Source organism: Ptychodera flava, chromosome 3, assembly GCF_041260155.1.
Source record: "Ptychodera flava strain L36383 chromosome 3, AS_Pfla_20210202, whole genome shotgun sequence".
Lineage (NCBI taxonomy): Eukaryota > Metazoa > Hemichordata > Enteropneusta > Ptychoderidae > Ptychodera > Ptychodera flava.
Genome location: NC_091930.1, coordinates 40,679,102 through 40,697,127, shown reverse-complemented (window position 1 = coordinate 40,697,127; position 18,026 = coordinate 40,679,102). Strand labels below are relative to the sequence as shown.

The 18,026-nt window shown below is 39.8% G+C and overlaps 1 long non-coding RNA gene across 1 annotated transcript; it reads left to right on the top strand.

The window, feature by feature from the left end:
* The first annotated feature begins 1,053 nt into the window (after nt 1–1,053).
* Nucleotides 1,054–6,440, top strand: LOC139130021 (uncharacterized). The gene is made up of 5 exons (XR_011551751.1): nt 1,054–1,140; nt 1,987–2,122; nt 2,372–2,535; nt 4,112–4,273; nt 5,678–6,440. It is a non-coding gene; the product is annotated as an uncharacterized lncRNA (long non-coding RNA).
* The last annotated feature ends 11,586 nt before the right edge of the window (nt 6,441–18,026 follow it).

Sequence of the window (18,026 nt, the reverse complement as noted above, 5' to 3'; positions counted from 1 at the left end):
GTCTATAAGAAATGCTGAAATATCATAAAGGCCGACTGAGCATGTCAGTACGCTGCCACGTCAATTCTGGTTGATAGATTCTTATTATTTATAGCAATCTAAGGAGTCTGAAACTGGCCTATTTTCTTCCAAAATTTGGCTTGTGGGAAATAATCCGATATGAACCGTTAGATTCAGCCAACCATTTGGACAAACGCTTGCGAGACTCAGCACATCAGCCGTCGTGTCTCCCTAACAAATGCTGATGATCTGAAAAAAATCTTATAATTGCTGATTTATCGACATTGATTTGTCGACAAACGTCTACACGATTGACTGGATTTTAATCCCGTGATGATTTTAAACATATCAAGTGCATAGTGTAGTAAGTCGTTCAAACACCGATACCTTTTTGTTCCCCTAACCTAATTTGAGATTGCGTCTGAAGTAATAGTATCTAGACGCCATGTCATGGTTGTATGAACTTGTATACAACTTTTACGTCAATTTCAATCCAGCAACAATTTGAATTTTGTACCACGTTGAATTTCTGGTGTCGCAGCCTCGTTATAATAAGCGTGTTCTGAATTCTTTGTCCATGAAAAATGCCGACTCAGTTACGGTACTAAACATATTTGCAGAAATTTGGTTGAACAAAGTTCATTAGGCCTAATTATAATAATTTTTTCAGACGTAATCAGCTACAGATGGGTTTGCGGGAAAAATGAAAACTATTATATTGATATGCATGGTCCCATCAAGATGATTTTTCTCACCGGTTAATCATGATCAAGTATATTGTTGTTGACTGCGCACGGTGTGCATCATTTTCCGTCTGTGCATTTTGTTCGTTTCTTAAATTGGACTGTTAAGTTGGTGCTTTGTTAGTATTGATGTTGTTGCCCCCTCTCCGCGAAACCAGTGAGACCGTATCGTTAAGCAAGCAATTTTACCCATGTACTGCGAAGACAAGTTATTGCCCAATTGTAGTCAGCAACAGGTGTTCGAAAATCGTCTAGAAACCCGAGCAACGAGCGCCCCCACTGCTTGAGGCAAACTTCATGACTCACAAACATTCGTCCACGCATGCGTGGCCAATCGGCCTTTAACGAGCAACGCGGAAGTTACATTGGATATTTTGCCGATTCATAGTCTGGAAAGGTAAATAAAACATGTTGCTACGCATTCATTTTTATCATGCATGGAAACACTGGATGCACGAAAATATCTGAGTGAGATCGGTGACGGGAAAATGAAACACTGCATTGCATGGAAAACGAAACCCTACTCGTCATGAGACCAACCAGTACTTCCTGTTCACCAGTGTCATTTGTAGATTACTAGTTATCCTGCGGAATTTCGATCAATGTATATTTTAGATTTATCAGGGATCACAGATGAAACTAGTGTCAAAACTAATCTGTCAATTTTGGATGGATGATTACGCGTCCCAAATACAACAGTTATACGATTTTCGTGAGGGTCGATCGATGGCGTATGTTCTGACCTTGACAGTACGATAACCTCCTAACAAACATCCCTCCCCTCTCTCTCTCTCTCTCTCTCTCTCTCTCTCTCTCTCTCTCCTTTTATCGAGAGTGAAGTCATACCTAGGGTATACAAAGTGATAATTTAATTTCACATTTGCTAAACGTTCAATACATTCAAGTTGTGTGCATCAGAAATGTAACCAAAATCACAACACCAGAATTTCAAAGAATTAATAGGAACAGTAACCCTTTACGTCACACTCCTTTGCTTTAATCACAATATTTTATTATTTTTCTCTGATAAACAACCACCATTTAGTTTTTTTATACAAAATCCATGACATTGACAAGGATATTATTGATGACATGATATAAAATATCATTGTCTCAAAACCCGGGAGTCCTTTTAGTTCGTTTCTTAATGTGGACTGTTTAGCTGATGCTTTGATGTTGTCCCCCTCCGCCGCGAAACCAGCGTGACCGTATCGTTCGCAAACTATCGTTTTAAATAATATAGGGTCCCGATCTGAAGATGGCTTCAGGGCATGTTATGATCTCATACTGTTGGGCGAACAAAGACGTTGTCTGGAGAATCGATGAGGCATTGAAGAAAAAAGGGATAAAAACCTGGATAGACAAGGATAAGATGGGACGTATGTATATTTATTTCAATGTCAAAAGATGGCTTTTTATTATGTATTATTTACGGCATACTTGTATCCCTAATAAAACGAAAAGACGAAAGACGAAAAGACGCAAGCTCGACAGACAGACCAAAGAAGGTGGACGGAAAATCGCCGCAGCTTGCGTGAACGAACAAAACTTCCTTGCACGAGGAATTGATCAGAGCATGTACATTTGAAACACGGGCACTCATTTTTGTTTTTTTTTCTGACACCAAGGGAAACTTTATGAAGCGATGGCAAAGCCGTGGACGATGCTAGTATTGTCGTACTCTGTCTATCAAAGGCTTACTGCGAAAGTGAGAACTGCAAACGGGAAGCAAGCTACGCTGCCGACAAGAAGAAGATTCTGATACCCATTAAGCTGGACCAGACAGCAACAGGTATGCAAGTAATTTGTGAATGTTTGCTGCCACCTCTTCACTTCATATAACAAGTATTATAGGGATGACAAAATCGCTACATTGTATTCGTCCTTCACAGGATGCTAAATCAAAACGGAAAATAGAGTTGTCAACTTGAAAGTTTTCTCTGTTTTCAACACAACCCTTTTAGCGCATTAAACAATATTTCATTGCATTTTTTAAACTTAAATTTGAATCACCAGTTTCATCCAAGTTTAGCAAAATTATCCCTTCTCGGCCATGAGACAGAGGAATGACAAGTTTCGGGTCAAATCCGATCACGCCCTCAGTGTCTACACGACAGGGATAATTCACATATTGAAAAAAGGCGCTTTGAGACTGGTGCAACTATGCGGCCGACTTGTGTTTCTATGCCAACGCGGCAGGAACGTGTTACTGTAGCTTAGATAATCTTTACCCACAGTTCCTCCACCACTGGTCTTGAAAACCGCCATTTTTCTTGTAATTTTGGTGTAATATACTTTATTAACTTGGATAAATCAGAGACCTCAGGGTTTGTACAGTGCAGTAATTCTGTCAACACTCATACTTGTTACAGGTGAGTGCATTAAAAACACTACTCAAATCGAAGTCTGAAGTCTGTGAAAGGTTAAAAAGTACTTAGAATATTTTACACCAGAAGCATTGGAAACGTGAAAAGTGTTGTAGTATAAACCTGTACATATGGAATGTAAGCACATTCACAAAGTCGACTAAGGAGTTAATTGTTGTTGAGCCATATCAAGTATTGACACAAAGAAACCAGTGGCACGTTTCCAGACCGGAGGAAGGGGGACTGTGTCTCATTCTACATAATTGTCAGCGTCCCAGAAATCAATCGAGCCCTTGCATCCTCGACTCAAGAATATTTTACATATTTTTGGCATCGGTGCAGGGTTAACGCTAGGGGCTTTCATGAAATCCTGCTGGAACTGGTCTCAATGTTAAAGGACACACGCACACTAGCTGAACGGTGGAAACGCAGCTATCCAGCTATCGGGTAGCATGCGTCGCTATGCGCGTCATCAAAACGTCAACCCCGCCAAGGAGTAATCAAGATTTTTACTCTGACCGGCCGTCTCGTCACGCTATTCTACGTTCGAACGCGCGACGTCCTTATTAGCACATCAATAGAAGTAAACGTTCGCTGCTGGAGTGAAAATCTTGAGTACTCCTTGGAAAATCAGCCGAATTACGTAAACGAACCAGATATTTTGTTCACAAAAGGAGTTAGGGAATGAGCAATAATCAGAGTTGAGGCAGGTATAGGTCATTTTATTGAATTACACTCACTTTGGTTTATTTTGCCGTTCAAAGTTCCGACACAAATGGTGTCGTCGTAATGGACCCATTTTCACCGCAAGTTGGCCAGCAGCTATCCGTGGCGGGGTTGATCTTCTGAAGACCCGCATATCGACACACGCTACCCCGCCAACAGATAGCTGCGTTTCCACAGCTAACGCACGCCAATCAGCTTTCGCATTCAAACGCAATATGGCGCCGCTGTCATCTATTGTCAACATGACGTTTTTACTTCACCTTTGAACTCTTTCAGCCCCTTGGCTGGAACTGCTGATTGCCGGCACGATGTACACACGTTTCAGCGAACACGACAGTCAGGTCACATTCGACGAAAACATAACGAAACTGCTTAAGCATATACACGATCGGGCAGAAGGGCATCTCCAAGAAGACGGATCAGGTGCGCCTGTATCGGGTAAGACAGTATGGGCTCTGAATTTTTCTTGGATAGCCGATTGAGGGCTGGAGGTCAAACGTACTAGGTAATGGAAAGAAAGGTTAGACACCACTGATCGACGAGAAGTCCAAAGCCAACAGGATAATTAAATCATCCATTCTCAAAAAAAAAAAACCCTTAGTAATGTCAGCCTGGCGAAAATACATGCACCTCAGAGTTCAAATATTAATTCGGCATAAACTGCTTTTGATGGATATATGCCAAATCTAGGCAAAAATTCACTGTCGGGCAATTCTTCATTTTTACTTTGCCAGTCAGGGTTCCCCATTAGGAAGTGTAAAATCACTCCCATGATCTTGAATACGTGATACTTGATAATTGATTGATAGTTGAATAATTGACCCCAACATTTCTTATGGTTGCAGTGACGGACTGGCAATGTGAAGGAGTAGAATTACCTCGCAGTGGATCGTTCGTCGGTTTCTCAAACAAGTAAAGTCTTTTGTGTCACGTAGGCATTTCCCACGAATTACTACACTCCCTGTTTTCATTTGCCCTACAAACACTGCCATTAGGGTATTCAATGAAACTTTGACCTAGTTGAAAAGAGAGGTCAACGCACTATGCAGTTTATGCGTCAGTTTTGCGGTGAAATAAGAAGGCAACGTGAATGCCGATTAGTCCTATAGGAATGCAAGCGAACAGACAAAAAATAAGAAAATAAGAAATAATAAAAATAAAAAATAAGAAATGATTTGTGTTTTTATTGAATAGTCAATCACCAGAGCTGTGCCCACACCTTGCCTGTACACACAAACATACTGATGACATAATATCCGGTTGTTCGAATCCATAAAACATTGTTTATTCTTCTTCATTTATTCTTCTCTCTGCAAGCAGGGATCGAAGCAGCTAGAGATTTGAGGACTGTAAAGCTGCCATGTTTCCGTGAATAGAACAACATGAGAAAACAGTTGGTAACATGAAATCAACACAACTCAAAATTCGTGAAAAGATGGCGACTTTGCCCCTTTCGTTGTGGTACCGTACACCATGTCATCCAAACTCCAAAAGGTTGATGTCGTTGTTAGTTAAAACAAAATCTCTCTCCGATGAAAGAAAGATTTCACTTTTTAGTGAAGCTGAAGCATGGACATTTGGAAGTCGTTGAGAAGCACATTGAACTATAAATTTCTATAAAACTTAGATATTGATATGTAGCAGGACATATCCAAACACTGAAGTGCGTATAGGATGACTTCCTCCAGTATCGCAGTGATGCAAGATTAAAATAGAGAAACACAAATGTGCAGGGTAAGCAGATAGCCACACAGACTGACGAACATGCTTACAGACTAAGACAAAGAATGGTATCAGACTTAGATTAGGACTAAGTAATTTTTTGTGTTCTGTTTTCATTAGCGCCTTCAAACATGCAGGCGACAGACGGGGATTTCGACATCGTGGCAGGAGATAATGGCGTCGGGATAAGATGGAGGATCCTCGCCAGAAACCTTGGCTTCGCAAATCCAGCCATCGATATGCTGGAAATGGACAACAAACCCTATGGGATGTCCCACGTGATCTTCCAAATGCTCATAAAGTGGCGACAGCGGAACGGGAAAGTGGCGACAAGGAATGCGCTGATTGCAAAATTAAGGGTAAGCAACGAAGGGATGGTAGCTGACCTGGTTCAAGAGAACCACACCTGATCATTTTCGTAGTATTATCAGTGAATTTAAAGGAAGGACGCGGAACTCAGGGAGTTAAGCTGGCTTCTTATACTCTTAACCAGGCTTGATAAGACTTATAAAATGTCAATGTGTGCATTTCTCTTTCTTATATTTGTTTTCAAACGCTTTAACCGTGCTAAAGACATTTGCCGGTATCACATGTTTAACGCCGTATGAGGTAAAAACTTACAGGTATGCAGTGTCAATAGAGCATTCATGGCCAAAATATAATATAATAGGCTGTAAAAAGACGAATCGCAAATGAAACATTGAAAAATAAATCAATAGATCTAATTCGCCAAATTATTTACTCCCACATATCTAACTCAACCCCAATATCTCTTTATATGTAAATTTAGTTTTTATGTTATGTGTTTTCTGAACTGAAATTTTAATTGTAAATTATGAAAGTAAAACTAGGAAATAAAACATTGTGTGTTTAAAAGTAATAACAGAGCTCTATGTATTGTTTTCTTCTTCGTGTAAGTAAAGATCGTTACTAGTAATTTTATTTCCAGCAAACCAAGATATAAAGCTTCGACGGGCGGGGGTGCAACACGCCTTATTGCTTCTCCTCGCTGATTGGTGGGTCTTGGTTGGTAAGCGTCCTTTGCTGATGCATCTGTTCGCTTTAGACACCGTTTCCGGTTCAAGTACCTGCTACCACAAAACAACACTACCACTACCACTTGGCAAATATTTACGGTTAACAGAAGTCATTGAAAACTCAGGTGATGGAACCTGTGCACTATGGGAGAAATAAACCAACTGCATTAACTCAGAAGTATCAGCATGCGAATGACAGGGAACTTAGAATGAGAGGTGGAAACGGGAACAGCGTCGTAAACAAAATACTCAGAGAGAGAGAGAGAGAGAGAGAGAGAGAGAGAGAGAGAGAGAGGGGGGGGGGGGAGTGTGTTTCCATGACCTCGTACCCTGCCATTCACTTACATATCACATCGACTCTTATATCACTTTTTCACTTTCGTGTAACTTTTTTTCAGCGCCCTTGGTAGGACTGCTCATTGCTGGCTAGATATACATATATTTCGGTTAGGGTGACAGCCGAGACATATTCAAACAGAACATAGAAATCTGATTAAGAATCTAAAAGTTCAGCCTGATGATAATCTCATACAGACATTGCAGGAGAGGCGGTTTCAGGTACGAATATTTGACCTTTGAACGAGTCTTGCCCCTAAACTGTTTTATGTTTACGTTCGCACTCGATTGCACGTACTCTCGCCAACATTAAATCCGAGCAGGAGAATCACAGTGTGATTTTCCCCGTGAACTCTGCGCGAGAACTTCATGAACTTGGCTGGAAAAGTTAGTTTCGCGAGGTATAGCGAACTTGGACAGTCCGCCCCAAACGGTACCTCTGACACATACATCTACTATGGTGATAGCTGGTTGGCAACCCCGTGTTTATAAGTACAGATTACAGACGCCTGAGGTTTACATCATTTTTTATATTTTTAGATTAAAAACAGTGATCACTGCAAATAAGTTGGTTGGTAACTAGTGTGTTTTTACATGACCTTATAATGTAAGTTAAACTTTCATATATCATACGTTCCGAAGCTCAGCGACTACGAAGCAGCAATAACTAAACAGATACTCAAATAATTATACATATTAATGAAGCTTCGGAAAAACAAAATGAGGGCTTACACACTTGTCTGATTTATTTTTCGGCCTTTCAAAAAAACCCATATTTCCAACCAGCCCCCCTCCCCGTGCAATGGGCGCCCCTAACTGCCTGACGTGGAGAAGCTTAGTTCCATGATTAACGAACATGCGCAGACCAATCGGCCTTTGGCAATCAACGCGGAAATGACATTGAACATTTCGCCAATTCATAATCTTGAAAGGTAAATACATGTTGCTCCGCATTCTTTTTATCATGTGTGGAAACATTGGATGAAGCAATGTAACTGAGTGAGACAGGTGATGGGAAATGAAACACTGTATTGCATGCATTAACAACTTAAGAATGAAACTATCTACTCATCACAAGACTCCCCAGTAGGTGTATTATACCGCCTTGTTCGCCGGGGTCATTTGTAGATGAACAGTTATCCGGCCGTATTTCAATCAACGTATATTTAGGTTTATAAGTGATAATCTATGAAACGACCGTCAAAATAACTATAAATTTTGCAGTCGATGATTAACTGTCCCATCAAAACGACAAGAGAACAAAAGGAACCCGATTAACAATCTAAAGGACCAGCACGATGTTAATGCCCAGATAGACGGTGCAGTCCGAGCGGCGGTATCAGGTACGAGTATGACCTTTGAACTAGTCTTGTCCAAATGAAACTTCATGGTGTTTACGTTCGCGCTCGGTGACTGTACATACTTGTGCTAGCATGAAATTGGTGAAAGAGAATCACAAAGTGGTTTTCTCATGAATTATGGACGGGAATGTCATGAACTCGTGTGGAAAGTTATTTTTGCGAGGCATAGCGAACTTGCACAATCCAAATTACCTTTAGCTCTGACTGATAAATCTACCATGATATCCGAAAGCTAGGAGACGACTCTCCCCGGTGTTTACGAGTACAGATTTATCAGGGATAATTAATGAAATTACTGTCAAAAGCACCCTATCTGTCTATTTTGGATGGATGATTGACTGTCCCAAAACACGACCGTTATACGGTTTCTCGTGAGGAGGGTCGATCGATCGCGCATGTTTTGATGTTGATGGTACATTATCCTCAAAACATACTCTCTCCCCCCCCTCTCTCTCTCTCTCTCTCTCTCTCTCTCTCTCTCTCTCTCTCTCTCTCTCTCTCTCTCTCTCTCTCTCTCTCTCTCTCGAGTCGTAGGAAGTCATAGGGCAAGCAAAGTCATACTTTAATTTCACATTTATTAGACGTTTAGCTTTTGTGCATTAGAAATTGTTGACATGTCACTACGTGACATGATGTTCAGCAAATGACACCATTTCGCTGACTATACCGTTTTCTCTCGACAAGCTAGTAGGCGTTTACATCAATCAGCTACACAATACGACGTCTCGTGATTGACGATTCGACGTTTTTTTTTCTTCTGAAATCTTCATTTGTGACACTTGTATGACCCCCTTGACCTCTTAAGTTGTCGGGTGTCAGCGGGGCATGTTTGAGCACTTGGTATACGGCGCGCATGTGCATAGCCTGCTTTATTGTGTGACTGATACTTTATTCATCGCGAGCAATGATACCTTTAAAAACTCGAATATTTACTCTTTGACTGATATATGCTAAATCTAGGAATAAAACCACTGTCGGCCATTTCTCCATCGCCACGTTCTGACCAGTCCGCAGCGGCCATTGAGATGTGTTCTGTGAACTTGAACAATTGGCCCTCTGATTTCTAATGGTTGCTTTGGCGGAGTGGCAACGTGAATGTGGACAATTGCCTGGCAGTGAAGTTTTCGCCAGTTTGTCTTTCTTGCCATGCAGATATCCGAACGGCTCCAAATCCTGCTTTCATTTGCTCTATAAACACTGCCAAGAAGGTATTCAATTAAACTTTGACCGACCTGCAGAGAAAGGTCAACACGCCATGCTTAGTATGCGTGACGGCAGTTTTGCACCTAAATGGATTGGAATTTTCGACTCAAAGGTGGCGGTTTACGAGGGCGCCGTGAACACTGGTGCCTCCAGTGAAAACCGAGCAAGCAAACTGACAAAAGTAAAGAAATAAATTTTTTATTTATTTATTTTTATTTGTAAATGCATCATCTAACAAACAAACGCCCAATTACAGGATGAGGTACTCATATTCCACCGCCTAATGGAGCAATGAGGAGTAAAGTGCCTTGTTCCGGGGGCACAATCACCGTGCTTGAGTAGCTCGCACTCACCATCCTCCGACAGTGAGTCCTTTACTCTGGACTTACTGGGTCACAAACTCACTATTCTGTTATAGTGAGATCGGTAACCTAACCACTGCCCCACGGCGCCTCCTTATGTTTTCATTGAAAAACCAGTCATTTTAAGAGTTCTCACTACTCACATCTTGTGCATACACAACATATAATAATACAGGTGGTATAATTCCTGGTCAATTGGTTCCATAAAATAACGTCATTGAAGCATTTATTCTCCTCTCTGGCAAGTAGAGGTCGCAGCGGGGTAAAAATGTGACTGACAACTTTCCGGGTTTCCGCGTGAGTACAACAACATGATAACCAGTTGCTCACACAAGAACCCAAAAACTACCGAAACTTCGTGAAGCGATGGCGACGTAGTCTCTTTCGTTGATATAAAACTGGAAAAAGTCGACGTTAGTTAAGGTAGAACGCCCTTGGGGGGACTGATATTCCGACTCTCAAACTTTTACAATTCTTTTCTGATATACAGCTTGTGGGGGTTCATTTTAAAGGTCTTGGTGTAAGAAAACTTTTTACCCGCTTAGTTTTTTTCGAAATGCGAAAAGTTTATTTTTCTCCATAGAGTTAACACAGGGATGGCGGCCATTTTGAATTTTAAATATTGGTAAATCTTGGGTTATTTGTTTCTCTAGTACCAAAATTTGCACGCTGAACCCCCGATTTTCATTGTTGATTTTGAAAGAAAATGGTTGACAGATTCCTGAAGGAAAATTTGAGCAAAAGTTTAAGTCTTTCACTTTCGAGGTGCGTTCTACCTTAAATCAATAGTGCCCGTTTTACTACGTCTTCGCAAAAGACACCTCCCTTTCCGATAAAAAAAAACTTTTTAGTGAAGCTGAAGAGTTTAGACTTGGAAGATACTGATAGGTACCTTTAATTGTAAATGTTATTTAAAGGGATCGTAGGAAACATCAAAACAAATGCGTGTTAGATAACTTTCCTGACATCGCAATGGTGCCGCGGAGAGAAAAAAACGAAACAAGCGCAGTCACAATGTACAGAGTAAGCAGACGGCCACACAGACTGACGAACATACATACTGACTAAGACAAAGACAGCAACAGACTCAGAGTATGAAGTATTTCTTGTGTTCTGTTCTCATTAGAGTCTTCCCAAATGCAGGCGACAGACGGGGATTTCGACATCGTGGCAGGAGATAATGGCGTCGGGATTAGATGGAGGATCCTCGCCAGAAACCTTGGCTTCGCAAATGCAGCCATTAATATGCTGGAAATGGACAACAAACCCTATGGGATGTCCCACGTGATCTTCCAGATGCTCATAAAATGGCGACAGCGCACCGGGAAAGCGGCGACCAGAGATGCACTGATTGTAAATTTAAGGGCGAGCAACGAAGGGATGGTTGCTGACCTGGTTCACGAGAACTGCAACTGAGAGGAAAGTTTTGGTAGTATCACCAGCGAATTTAAAGACAGGGCCCGCATCTCAGGGAAAAAGAGAACTTCTTGTGTACACCCCACTTTCTTACCGGTGCTTTTAAGCGCTTATACCGTGCAAAGAAGCATTTGGTGGTATCATATTTAACGACGTATAAGGTATAATCTTATGCAGCGTCAACGGAGCATACATGTAAAATCAAAGAATAGATCTGTTTACCAATAAAGTAAACAGTGACTCCCTCATATCTAATCAGACAGAGTGATTAAATTTTAAGCCCAATATCTCTTTAGGTGTTAATTTTTTTATCTTTTGAATTTTCTAAACCTATAATTTTAAGTATATCTCTTGATTTTTGCGTAGGTCAGCGGAGCGGAAATTATTGCTCTGGCTCGCGAGAATGAATTTTTAGTTTCTTTGACGACTATATTGGACAAGGTCAATAAACTAGGACAGTAGGATAGAGACCAGAGAGAGAGAGAGAGAGAGAGAGAGAGAGAGAGAGAGAGAGAGGAGAGAGAGAGAGAGAGGAGAGAGAGAGAGAGAGAGAGAGAGAGAGAGAGAGAGCTTTATTACATGCCTCGATGTGAGTGCAAATAAGTGTATCGATTTGAATAGGAACATCCGGGGAGTTAGCGAGCCGTTGAATGATGTACTGACCGGTTTTTACGGCTACCCTGTCCTGTGAAGCCCTTCGACGTTTTCGACTTCAAAGTGGACGCTAGATGTACAATACCCATACGCGCACTGCTATTTTGACTTTCGTTAAAATCTGTTTGATGCTGGTCGATAATGGTAAAATTGTTTGAAAATGCCCTGCATGTAACTAAATGTCATATAACATTAACTGTGAAGATACATGTAATAAAAATATTATTGCCTGAATACATGGGTTTATGTGCCCTCGCAGCAGCAGACAATTTGCCCTCCTGGCGTCGGGCAACCTGCTCTCGGGCACATAAACCCAAGTATTCAGGAAATAATATATATTATGTTGTTCAGGGAAACCCTATCTGCAAACCGCTGCGTAGCCATCCATGAATCGGCCGTAGAGCGGTAATCATACATAGCGCACTGCTTGAAGCGTGATTTTTCTAGCTAGGTCATTGAATGAACCTGACATTGTAATGGCAAAAAATGACACTTGCTCTGCTGCAAAGATGCAAAAACGTAGAAATTACGTCTTAAAAATCAGTGACTGCTGCTATTACGGTAAGTGTGGCCTGCCGTGGCAGGCTCCTTGAATTTTACCGTTTCGATAATACAAGACAGTTTATGACCTTGTTGCAGTACACTTGGGTGATGGCAATTTCACTTACGGCGAGAAGAAAAGTATATCCGTTTAACGCTACCAACCGACCCTAATTTGATCTATTTCACATTTTTATCAAAAAATCTTTACATATGCAATACTGCTCATGTTAATCACTGCACACACTGCAATAACAGTGAACAGATGGGGCCGCATTTAGAGTACTGTAGCATTGATATTCAGCATGGCATCTGCCTTTGAACTTGTCTGTGACGGTTATTTGGAATTGATACAGAGTCATGGTATCTAGTAAAATCGTAGAAAGCTAGATCAATACAATGACACTTGTTGATTTTTTTTGAGAAACGTATTTTGAATGAATAAATGATTCTGAAAAGTTGAGTGGCAGAGATGAATTATGCAAATGTCGGGACAGTACTGCGTATTCAGCTTATTTACCATGTACATGAACGTATCTGATGAGAGCGTGATCCACGTCCAAATATAATGAATTAAGGAGAGTGTTCTGAAAAGAGTCAGTTTAACGACAAGCCATGGAAGCCAAACGTAGAGTGGGGACACACCATGATCATGGCATAGATACAAATATAAGTGTATAAAGGAGGCGGTTCAACGAGTACTTTTCGTCTTCTTATGATCGTTATTTAAAATATACCGGCTATTCGGCAACACAGAAGTTGCCTTCTTCAGGGCAAAAGCTGGATGTATTGGGTGGAATTATATGAGCTTAAGTTGAGGATCGGAATGGTCAAGTTCAACGTGGTGGGACTCCTTAGGTAGAAAAAGCATAATGAATTAATATTTAAAAAACAAATCAAATGCAAATCTATTGCACAGTTGCACAGGTAGAAAAGGTATTTTTAAATCTTCGCAAATTATATAATAATATCAGATTTATATTTGGTGAGCGTCGAGCCTCCTGTGCGTTTTGCAAAATTTGCAAAATCATAAACAGGTTCAATAGGGTGAAGTTTCCTTCCCACTCTTGCAGTAGGCCTACATCTATATGAAAACAAATCGCTGAATGCGCATGGATTACACTGAACGCAGCCGTTTATGGTGTATCAGACACACGGCTGTGTCAAGTGTAACCATGCAGTTCAGCGATTTTACCTGTGCAGCAGAAAACTTAACCACGTGAATCCGTTCAGTGATTTTTCAAGTGTTGCAAAAGGGAATCTCAATCATAATCGAAGAAAGATCTGCTTTTATTAATAACATTCATATCTAATAATACGTATATATCCTGCTGAGAAGAATGCATTCTCCGCTTGTGACGTACAATTGTAGTGCAGCGATAGCATTTAAAAATATTTATTTATTTATTTATTTATTTATTTATGTATGTATGTATGTATGTATGTATGTATGTATGTATGTATGTATGTATGTATGTATGTATGTATGTATGTATGTATGTATGTCTGTCTGTCTGTCTGTCTGTCTGTCTGTCTGTCTGTCTGTCTGTCTGTCTGTGTGTGTGTGTGTATGTATGTATGTATGTGTGTGTGTGTGTGTATGTATGTATGTATGTATGTATGTATGTATGTATGTATGTATGTATGTATGTATGTATGTATGTATGTATGTATGTATGTATGTATGTATGTATGTATGTATGTATGTATGTATGTATGTATGTATGTATGTATGTGTGTATTTATTTATTTATTTAAACTGCATGAAAACGCAATAATACAAATAAATTCACGGTAATGAATTGCCTGTATTATAGAATAATACATGTGAATTCACATGAATCCACGTGAATACAGGCTTTCTGAATACAAGCTATGGATTCTTGACTCTATTTATCTGTATATGCACTCTTCAGCTAAAATACAGACAATAATCCACGCTAATACAGTAAGTATTATCGTGTTTTTATGCAGTGTTAATTATTTATTTATTTATTTGCTCATCAACAGCGCCATCAGGCAGCCACTGACAGACAAGAAAATAAAGAAAAGGATAAAATACACTAAAATTCAAACAAACAAAAAAGTACCCTAAACATCAAACAACGACAAAAACAAATTGAAATATCTTTTAAAAGTTGAATGAGATTCTACAAAAACATCGATATCGCAAACCTTATCAATCAAATCATTTAAAAGTCGTGAAGTACGTCGAATCAGGCCATATTTTGTAACATCAACTCTACGGTAAGGATGTGTAATAGAGGTCTATGTCTAGCAGAGTATCTAGTTACGCATAGGTCATAAAAGCTTGTTATCTGTGGATTCATACGAAGATAAAAGGCAGTTCCGCACAAACATACAATCAAATAGTTTCCTACGCAAGAACAAAGGTTGAAAATTAAATAAATTACAGAGAAATTTGCATAATTTGCATAAGCTTTCAGAAATCGTTTTCGCTATGTTTTGTCTCAATACTTCAAAATATCTGACTTAAACCTGCTGGAATGCTAGCTGTCACAACGCTCTTTCACAGTGTGTCTCAGATTTTTATATCTTGCTTGGTTTTTTGGGAGAACAATTTTTAAAGAAATCAACTAGTGTTAAATTCACCGCTCTGGAAGTTTTTCTGGCATAAAATTGTTTTAGAAGGTTTAAAACAATCCTGACACCAACTTTGGACGATCCTTAGGACAGCTTGCACTCAAACAAATTTAAGCCACATATCTCAAAGCATTGAAACAAAACATACGGAAACCGATTTTAGAAAGGTTATGCAAATTACCTGTCACTTGATAATTATGTAAACAATGGTGACACTATCGTAACTAAAATGTTCCCCTATATCTATGCATTCCGAAAATATATACTTTAGCTTATTAACCACTAGAGAATTGTTAGCCTAAAAGGTCAACTACTTGTCTTGGAAGCTTTTAGTATTCAGGCCTAATGTAAGTGCGCCCCCTGATCCGATGAAAATGTCGTTGGTACACATACAACTAGGCGGTATCTGTAGGATAAACTGCTGTGTGCTTGGTACGCTTGTTCCACAATGCCCAAGTGACTTCCTTGCAACCGTTTAAGGAATTAATAAAGGGAAAACATAGATAGGAAAGAAGTCCATTGTGTCAGGATTCATCTCAGCGTAAGAGCGCTGGTATAGTGCTTCCGAAGGTAGCACCGAAACGCATGCGTCACTGCTGGACGATAAGGTGCTTTAAATAAAATCCTTTGTTTTCAGAGAAAATTAAAAAAAACACACTATGTTAACACTGTTACAAATAAAAATATTATTTTCTAAACGAAAAACAAATAAAAAATTGAGCTTATGTTAATACACTTTTGTTTTTCTCTGTGTATGTTTTTTTTGCTTGCCTGCCTGGCTGGTAGGTTTTTCAAAACATCAAAGGACGGTAAACAAAGAATTTTCTTTACATGGTCCAAGCATAATTTTCCAAATACTAGGTAACACGGTCGCCGCAAATGCAATGCTATACTTCTTGTAACTGCGTCCTCGTACGCCGAGGACTAACTTCAACTGTTTTTGCTTAATCGGAGTAAGATTTGCAAGCAATCAAGTTATAAAACCACAAAATTAACAGAAAATAACTTGAAAATAAATATAAAAACACAAATATTTTCGTTTGGGATGAACCACTTAACACCGACCGATAGAATCAGTGTACGCATTGCACCCGGCAGTCGTTTTAGGGGTCACCGACGTTAACACAAAGTACGCTGCAGTGTGTACTGAGTAGTGAGTCTCAGCGAGTTTCTCAACACATAGCCAGCTAGGCTGCAGAGGAAAATCAACACCGTGACCTGAGACGAAGTGGGGTATGTATCTTGAAAGTATCTTCTTCGACGACTCGGTGTTTTGCTCTGTTTTCTGTCCCCTATAAGAATCTTTCCACGGTTATTTATGAACGCTCTAAATTTCCCACATGTTTTGTTGTAAAAGGAGTCAACTTGCGGTTTGCCGCTCTGTTTGGCCATGAAGCATACGTATTGCGCACTGTTGCATTTGAATGGTCCGATTTGAATTTTGATCACGTGGTAACCCGCAAAAGTGTGGTACTTTAACTTTCGCTGAAGGAGATCTTGAAGTACGATGTGAAAGTTTGCCCATTTTTGATCTTTCAACATACTAGAGTAAATTACAAAATGGATACAGTTTGACCCCGTAATGTTCTCCGCATACCTACGGTATTTTATTTGTCGGGCGTTTATTTTGTGGGGTTTTTTTGCGTGACTTGAAAAGAGTATGGTTGGGCAATTGGCAAGCTCAGCTGCAATTACACCTTTGTGAGTTATTAAATACAAATAACCACAAGTAAGCAAACAAACACCGTTCTTTATTGACAAACAGAACACAAATACAAAGCTTTATTGATTCTTCATTTTACATAAAAATAATCATGTTACGCAATAGATAAATAAATACGCTTTAATAAACAAACAAGGAGCCAGAGTTCCTTATGGTTACATGTTGCTTCATATTTCCTCTTATCCTTATCCTTACCCGGTACCCGGAATCGAACAGAGTTCAAACATATTCGGTCGAATGTAGTGGACAGTTCCCTTTTTATTTGCAAAATGTAAAATGATCTCCCATTCCAATGACTGTATACAGGGCCAAACCTGGCGACACTGTCTGAAAAGTCGAATGTAATAACTTTCCTATGTGTCGTGTTCTCTCGAAACCTGGAATAGGTCATATGTTCATAGAAGGCGTGGCTTTCATCATGCAATGAATACACATCGAATTTAAGCAGTGGCGCTACCAAACATTGTCGAGCATTTGACATACGATCACAAAAGCTACACCCTATGACTCAGAGAATCTCGTAATTTACACTCGTTTTATAAACACCCTCTAAAAAGAACGTTCACGTGTATTGCACTTTTCTTGTTAATCGTTAATCTGGACAACATTCTTCACGACCTTGGTTATCAACCATGTGCTAAACGTACTGTTGACTTCGGGGCGTGCTGTAGACGTCATTGTAGATGGCTTGGGTCCATTTCTGTATCCACTGCAACTCGTTTGTGCATATGTTGATATTTCCAAGTAACATCATTAGGCGCTGAATTGTTTCAAAGTAAACAGAGGAAGTCTTCTCGAATTCATCATTATTTATCTTTCGGTCACAACAAAAGTGTACAATGTGAATGTGAATCAATATGAATTCATGAATCAGAAAGGAGTTATCAACCTTGGTGGCTCTGAAAGCAGTAATTTTATCCTGAAAATTGCTCTCTACCATTGCAACAGTAAATCGGCTTTATCTCTGATCAACGGTACGGAACTGCCTGCTACCCCTGAAATCGCTGCACTGTTACCTTCCCAGCTTCACCTAGTCTAGATAGCGAGGGAACGGTCACTACACAATCACTACCATATACCAGGTATTTAATAATCATGCCGTTTCCCCTACCACCAGGCTCCCATATTCTGTTTTTTTTTATATTGAGTCAAGAGGGGGATAGGCTGAACGTCTGCATAATCAATCACTATTTTAATTTAGATTTTGAAAGGCAATTTTTACATTGCTTTATT